A 7,969-nucleotide genomic window follows, 5' to 3' on the forward strand; every position below is an offset into this window, starting at 1 on the left:
TAGCATATGAGAGGGATGGAAAAGAAAGTGACATAAGCAGAGGAGAGATAGGTAGAGGAAGGGCACATGATCTGCCTCTCCTACACTCCATTGTTGTGGGGGAAGGCAAAAGATGACAACTTTTAACTCAGCACGTCAGAAGCTACCAGTCTTCAGTTCTGATCAGTCAACGCAGACTTCTCTCTGGAGTTAAAGACAGGGCAGATGTGGGAGTGAGAATCCTGGCTATTTCTTCACTGCTTTGCCTGAAGCGCCTGCCCTAGCCCATTGGGCTGAACATAGTAAATAGTGAGCAAGAGCCAAAGCTGTGCCAGATTTCCTTGTTCATTCTCTTAGTTTCATTCTTCACGGCATCACTCTGAACCTAGGTAACAAGAATTGTTTCCACGAAGCCTCTTGTGCATCTCTGGCTCTGAGGCCACGTGACCCCGAATTGCCCTTATTCCTTTCCTTTCTGTCTCTGCACCAAGCCTTCACTCTGCTGCCCAATCTTGAACTCTGCAGCTCAGATGATTCACCCTCCAAAGTCACTGGGGCGACAACCGTGTGCCACCACACCTAACTTAACTCTGTACCTTTTTGAATGTTTGATATTTATTCTACTTTTATAAAATGCATTACTTTTCTCATCGCTGTGACAACATGGCTGATGAAATCAACTTAAGTGGGGAAGGGTTTGTGGTCCATCACTGTGGGGAACACATGGTGGTGAAACATGAGGCAGCTGGTCCCATTGCATCCTCAGGTAGGAAGCAAAAATAGATGAACTCGGTGTTCATTAGGATTTCTCCTCTCTCGTTCCTTCTGGGATTCCTGCCCAGGAAAACCTGGTACCAACCACACTGAGATATTACAGGTTTCCCCTCCTCAGTTAAATGCCTCCTGAAGCACCTACACACACACACACACACACACACACACACACACACACACGCACATGCACACGTGCTCACCCTGAGGTAAGTCACCTAAGTAACTGTAAATCTTGTCAAGTTTATTGTTTTTAAATTACATGTATTATCTATAGGCCCGACTAGCAATCAATCAAGACACAGACACTTGTTATATTTTAAAATAGCGTTAGTTAACCTGGGGCAGGGCAGATATCAATCCTCTAAACTACCCATAGTGAGGCAGGCATGGGATCTCTGTCTTAATGCTATGCCATCTGTATTCTTTTTTTGTCCTTTTTTTTGAGACAGGGTTTCTCTGTGTAGCCTTGGCTGGGCTGGACTCACTTTGTAGACCAGGCTGGTCTTGAACTCACAATGATCTACGTGCCTCCGCCTCCTGAGTGCTGAGATTAAAGGCGTGTGCCACTACCGCCCAGCCGCCATCTACCATCTGTTTTCAATAACCTCTATCAAGCTACCTCCCATCCATAATCTCAAATACTTACTAATGCTCTTCATCTGGGCCGGATTCTCCATCCACGCCGCCAACCATGTGCTTCTCCTCCAGCTAACCCATGGCGGCCTTCCTCTCCTCTCTTCAGGTCTCTCTCCTTTCTCTTCATAGTAGTCTTTCTTCTTCCCAGAATTCCTCTCTTTTAGCCCCACCTATCTCCTGCCCTGCCCAGGTGGGATGGCTTTTTATTAAGCAAAAGGTGGGTCACACCGCCGGCATGCAGTAATTAACATCAAAATACATCAGACCATCCCCCCAACACAAGTTGACAGCAAAGACGAAGCATTACAGTCAGATAAACCCTAAGTGCAAATCATAAGTAAAAGGAGCCAACTTGACATGGCTGTGTACCAAACCGTTCCAACTGTAGGGTATTCTGGAAATTCTCAAGGGGATAAGACTACGGCGATTATAAAAAGATCAGTGGCTGCCCAGTAGAAGATGAGGGTCTGGATGAGAAGACCATGGGATTGGTTTAGGGTAGAGAAGCTACTCTACATGATACCCTAGTGGGTGGGTGTATGTCATGATGCAAACACAGGAGGTGAGCAAGACCAAGAGCAAACCTTCACATAATTATGCAATTGTTAAGTTTGGTAACTGTTCCAGTCTAGTAGCAGATGTACACAGTGGGGAGGAATCATATATGAAGATGGCAAGAATGTAGGAGAACTCTCTATACTTTTTGTTCTGCTGTAAACTTAAAACCGTTCTAAAATATAGGGTTTTTTTTTTTTAATCAAGATATATTTATTGTTTTTTTAAAACCTTGTAATTCCTTCCTCTTTCTCAAAAAAAAAAAACCACTTAAATATTTTAATTAAACCCTTAGGGTGTGTGTGTGTATGTGTGTGTGTGTGTGTGTGTGTGTGTGTGTGTGTGTGTGTGTGTGTGTGCATTTTTAACTGGGAAATGTGCATATTAACATACCATTTTCACTAAAATATGACGTAGATATAAATTCATGTAAAAAAAATATTAGCCACAACAAAGTAAATGACCCTCCATCCTTCCATCTCTGTTGGAATTATGCTAACCCAGATCCAAGCAGAGATCTCTTTCCTCATCTCTAGTAAGATGGTTTGAGTCAGCTAACAAGATCGAGGGGACAGAACATTTCCCTACTGCCATGCTCCAGTGCCCACTCTCCAGTATCCCAGAGGTTGAGAAACAAATGCCAGTGTCTGGAGAATCTAACTAACCCTGCCCTGGTATGGTAGCCATGGAATTGTATTCCTGCAATCGCAAAAGCCCGGTTCCGTGGTTTAGTGGACAAAGCACTTACCGATAACATAGGACCTGGTAGAAGTCCAAGAAATCTTGATGGTGGCCTGTAATCCCAGCACTCAGGAAACAAAGACAGCATTGTTCCAGGGTTCCAAGAGCACCTTGACTAGCTAAACCAGCTAGAATCAGCCAGCTACAGGCCGAACAAGAGACCCTGCCTCAAAAACCAAAGTGGAGAAGTATTGAGGAAGACAGCTGAAGGTTGCTGTTAATTATCAACCTGGCCAGATCTAGGGGCACCTGGAAGATGGAACCCTGGGCGTGTCTACACAGGATTATCTCAGCTGGACTAATTGAGCCGGGAAGACCTACCCACCATGCGTGGCATCATTTACCTGGGCAGCTTTTCTGAACTGTATAAACAGAGAAAACAAGCTCGACACAAGCATTCACTCTTCTCCATTTCTTAGCTGCAGATGTGGTGTGGCCAATTGTCTTAAACCCCTGCTAGCTTAGCCTCCCCCACCAAGACCAACTATACCTTGAACTGTGAGCCGAAATGAATGTTTTTATCTTTAAGTTGCTTTATGACAGCAACAGAAAAGGAAACTGAGACAGTATCTGACCTCAACTTTGTGCCTCCAAATGTATATGCGCACACATGTTATGCATCTCTACACATGAAAAGCCACACACATGCAACATACACACACACACACACACACACACACACACACACACACACACACACACATGCATTCCACACTTGTGTACACATACAGAAGGAGAAGGAGGAAGAAGGAAGGGGAGGACAAGGGAAGGAGAGGAAGAGGAGGAAGTCATCCCCACAATGTTACTTCTCAACTATTCTAGGGACCAGGCAAGAGCCTACTTTTTCATCTCACCCACTCTGCATTTTCCTTAAATATTTTTGACTAATCCATCATCTCCACATGCAATGACTGACACGTCCCACTCAATTTTAAAAATTTAGAGTAAACCAAATATACAGCCCTCACCTCTCCAGCTATTTGATTCAACACAGACTCTTCCCCAAGTGAGCTTGATGGTATACAGATTTATGTTTTATGTATTTGTCTGCTTTTCTGCCTACTGATTGTCTGTACAGAGAGAGAGAACATATGCATCTGTGGCAAAATACAACTACCCTGCCTTGCCTGTGACTTCCTTTCCCACTGTCTTTCTTGAAAGGTACTTGTAGATCCAGCCCATTATTTTCAATGGCTGCACAATATTGCCTAATATGATTGTAGCATAATTTAGCCATATTTAAGAATTCCTTGATGATGAACACATGGGGTTTTTTTTTCAAACATTTACTGTTAGAATGTTAGAATGTTGTTCTAACTTTGTATGCATCTTCTAATAGACTGATTTTATTGCTGTAGAATAGATTTCTACAAGCAGAATTGGGGAAAAGAACATGAGCATACCAAAATTGTAATAAATACTGTCAAATTAAATTCCAATACACTTCTACAAATTTACATTACCCACACAGTATGAAACTATTTATTCCCCTTAACCTAGGGAGAGCTGGATGCGAAAAGGTTTTCTTTACTAACATAATAGCAGGGAAAGTCCTGCGCCATCATTTTCGTTAAATTGCATTTCTTGTATTAAAAGTTAAATTGGGCAGAGACCCACAGCCAAACATTAGGTAAAGCTTAGGGAATCCCAGAGAGGAGGAGGAGGAGGGAGGACTTTTGGAGCCAGAGTGGTCAAATATACCACAAGCACGTAGTCCACAGAATCAACTAACCAGGGCTCATAGGAGCTCACAGAGACTAAAGCAACAACCAGGGAGCCTGTATGGGTCTGCGGTAGGTCCTCTGCATATATGCTGTAGTTCTGCCGTCCTTGTGAGACTCCTAACAGTGGGAGCAGGTGCTGTCTTTGGTTCTTTTGTCTGCTTTTGGGATTCTTTTCTTCCTACTGTGTTGCCTTGTCCAACCTTGATATGTGGGTGTGTGCCTGGCCTATTATAAGCTCTTATGCCATGTTTGGTTGATATATCTGGGAGGTCTGCTCTGTTCTGAAGGGAAATGGAGGAGTGGATCTGAGGGAGACAGAAGGTGATGGAGGGACTGGGAGGAGAGGAGGGAGGGAAAACTTCGGTCTGAATGAAATATACGAAAGAAGAATGAGTGGAGGGAGGGGGCAATTTTTAAAAGTTAAATTGGGATTGGGAGGCTGCAGACATGGCTCAGCTGACTGTTTTGCTGCTCTTCCAAAGGTCCTGAGTTCGATTCCCAGTAACTACATGGTGGCTCACAGCCATCTATAATGTGATCTAATGGCCTCTTCCATCCTGCAGGCATACATGCAGGCAAAGCACTATATACAAAATAAATAAGTAAATAAATAAATAAATATTTTTTAAGTTAAATTGGGTGTCATTCAGATGTTTTTTGGCCATCTGACATTTGCGTGCTGTGATTGCCCTACTATTTCTAGTATCTTTAGGATATTAGGTCTTTCAGTGACTTGCACATGCATACATGTACATACACAGAGAAAAGGAGAGAGGGGAGGAAGTTCTCTCCCACATGGTCATTTGGTATTTTCCACTGACTGTACTGACTTTTCCCAAAACATAACTTTCATACATTCCTGGTTTCCTGTGTTGCCTGGAAAAGTCTCTATAGCATTGAGATTTTATAGATTCGTTCTTAAATTTTAAACTTTTTGATATTTTTATATCTTTTGTATAAATATTTAAAGATCAAATTTTAGTTTTGTATTCTTTGCAAATTTTATTTTTCAAGTGGACAAACAACTTTTTCGGTATCAATTACTACCTGAATCTTTATTTCCTTCATCAAAATGAGTTTTCCCATTCCATAAATACATGGATCTATCTCTGATTTCTTATTTGTGTTTTCTTGGCACTCTATTTTCAATCTCTCTTCAGATATTGCACTGATTTGATTCAAATGACCTTAGAGATATTAAGTCCTACTAAAAATAAATAAATTATTCTATTTTTTTGCTTTGGCATTTATCATGTGTTCATTTATTTCATGTGTTTATTCTTAATGACTAACTCAGTATTTTTATTAAGATAAGCTAGACAGTCTTATTCTAATTTTATTAAATTTATATTCATTTACTGACTGACATCCTTGGGAAGATTGAGGTTTTATAATAGGAAGTTTCTCTTCAAATATTTGGTATGTCCCTCTAGTGTGTTTCTTCTATGGCCTTCACAACATTCCATCTTTTCCTTCCCACAAACCTTGTGACCTCTCTTTTAAGTTTCTTCCTTTAGAAATTGCCAGTTTTGTAAAATATAAGAAACTAACAAGAGTTCGTAGATACCTCCCTAGAAACAAGCCCTAGAAAAGCCATAGCAGTGGAAAAGATGTCGTTAAATATAAATACAGAAGAGGAAAAGTACTTAGAACAGGGGGTGTAAGGTGCTGTGCTAGGAAAGGCCTGCTTGGAAGTCTGGACCTTTCTCAGTAAGAAGTGTAAAGATGGTTTCTGAAAACAGAGCTGTGATGGAAGGAAGGTAGACAAGGCAGCAAGAGGGACAGGTCGGAAACTGCATTTTACCCAGGACTCTTCCTGGCTTCCTCATGTTGCCCTGAGAGGATTATTACCATCCTTCAAAGTGGCTTGATGAGGAAACAGCATACCATACCAGCATCAGTACCACCCTGGCCTTTCAGGCCATTGCTAACTAGGGTGAAGTGCTGATTGAAAAGAGCACATGATCCTGCCAACCAACCACTGAGCATTCTCTTTACCCTCTTTCCTTTATCTTATTCTATGGAAGAATTGGTCACAAGACAGGAAGGCATTCTATGGAAACCTAAAATGTGTGGGCCAGAGGCATTACCTGGGTAGGGTGTCCTGATGAGACAAGATTATTTGGGGAATGAGAACTCTAGAAAATGCTTGAGCCTTTACTCTGACCCCAGAAACTCTCCACTCTAAGGCATAGTCTATTTTGTAGGAGAACAAACAAGAAGAGAGGATCTTGCCTCCCTACAAAGGCACAAATGACCTGTTGAGGTTGGTGGGCCCCAAAGAATGTGAGCTTGCATAGAAATGAGTTAACCAAACTATCTGAGACTGACATCCTCAGAAATGCATGCTTGAAAGTCTGAATGTAAGAATACTTTCAGAGGGGGCTGGAGAGATGGCTCAGAGGTTAAGAGCACGGCTGTTCCTCCAGAGGTCCTGAGTTCAATTCCCAGCAACCACCTGGTGGCTCACAGCCATCTATAATGTGATCTGATGCCCTCTTCTGGCCTGCAGGTGTACATGCAAGCAGAGCACTGTATACATAATAATAAGTAAATAAATTTTTTAAAATAATACTTTCAGAAACAAGCAGACATCTCTCTTTAACCACATTTTTTAAGAAAAAAAATTGATACACACAATTACTCAAGTAAAAGTGCTACAGAATAAAATGAAACAAAAAAATAATCTATCAGTTTATCCTGATGGAAACAGATGAATAAATTTGCATGAGAGGCAGCTTTCCTTTTACAGTAAAATGTCATTATTAGAGTAGAAATGAATGATAGAATTAGAAAATCATCATCTGACAGACTATCATAGTCATAATTAATACAGCCAAGAAACATTGATGGATGCTAAATCAAGTGACTGAAGTTTGACAGTCCTGAAGTATCTCCTAACAGCATATTTGCTACTTGCAATGAAAAGAATAACTTTAAATGAACAAAATTGATGAAATCACTGTAGTCAAATCATTAAATAATGCGACAAATCAAAATTGTGTCTCTTTTGATAAAAATGCAATAAGAATACAGAATCAATTCTGTTATGTTCCTGCCAAAAAAAAATCATAACCTGAATCTAGTCCTTAGAAGACATTAGATAAAACCAACTGAGGCGTGTTCTCACATACGGCTGCAACCGGAACCATCACACAGTTAAAGGAAATGCTCCTGGCCCGAGGTCTTCATGTGTCTTTGTTACTATGATGCACATGCTGATGTTATTTTTTTTTTTTAAGATTCATTTAAGAACCAAAAGAAAAAGATAGAAAAATAGAAAGCATAAGAAGATGTCCTAGATACCAAAGGGGACTCAAGAAAGATCTTGCGGCAGACAGGATCAAGACAGTTGGTGCAATTTGAATGAATTACATAATAGTTGTTTATGAGTATTAATTTTTCTGGTCTTGGTGGCTCTATGTTATAAAGAGGCCAGTTTGTCTTCTTGTTTGTATTGCATGAATTCGACACTGAAGTAGTTGGTCACCAGGTACAGGTCATACAACGTTCCTTCAGGAGCTGGAGAGAAGGCTTAGCAGTTAAGATTGCTCAATGCT

The sequence above is a fragment of the Acomys minous genome (assembly GCF_964271855.1).
Source record: "Acomys minous genome assembly, chromosome: 1".
NCBI lineage: Eukaryota > Metazoa > Chordata > Mammalia > Rodentia > Muridae > Acomys > Acomys minous.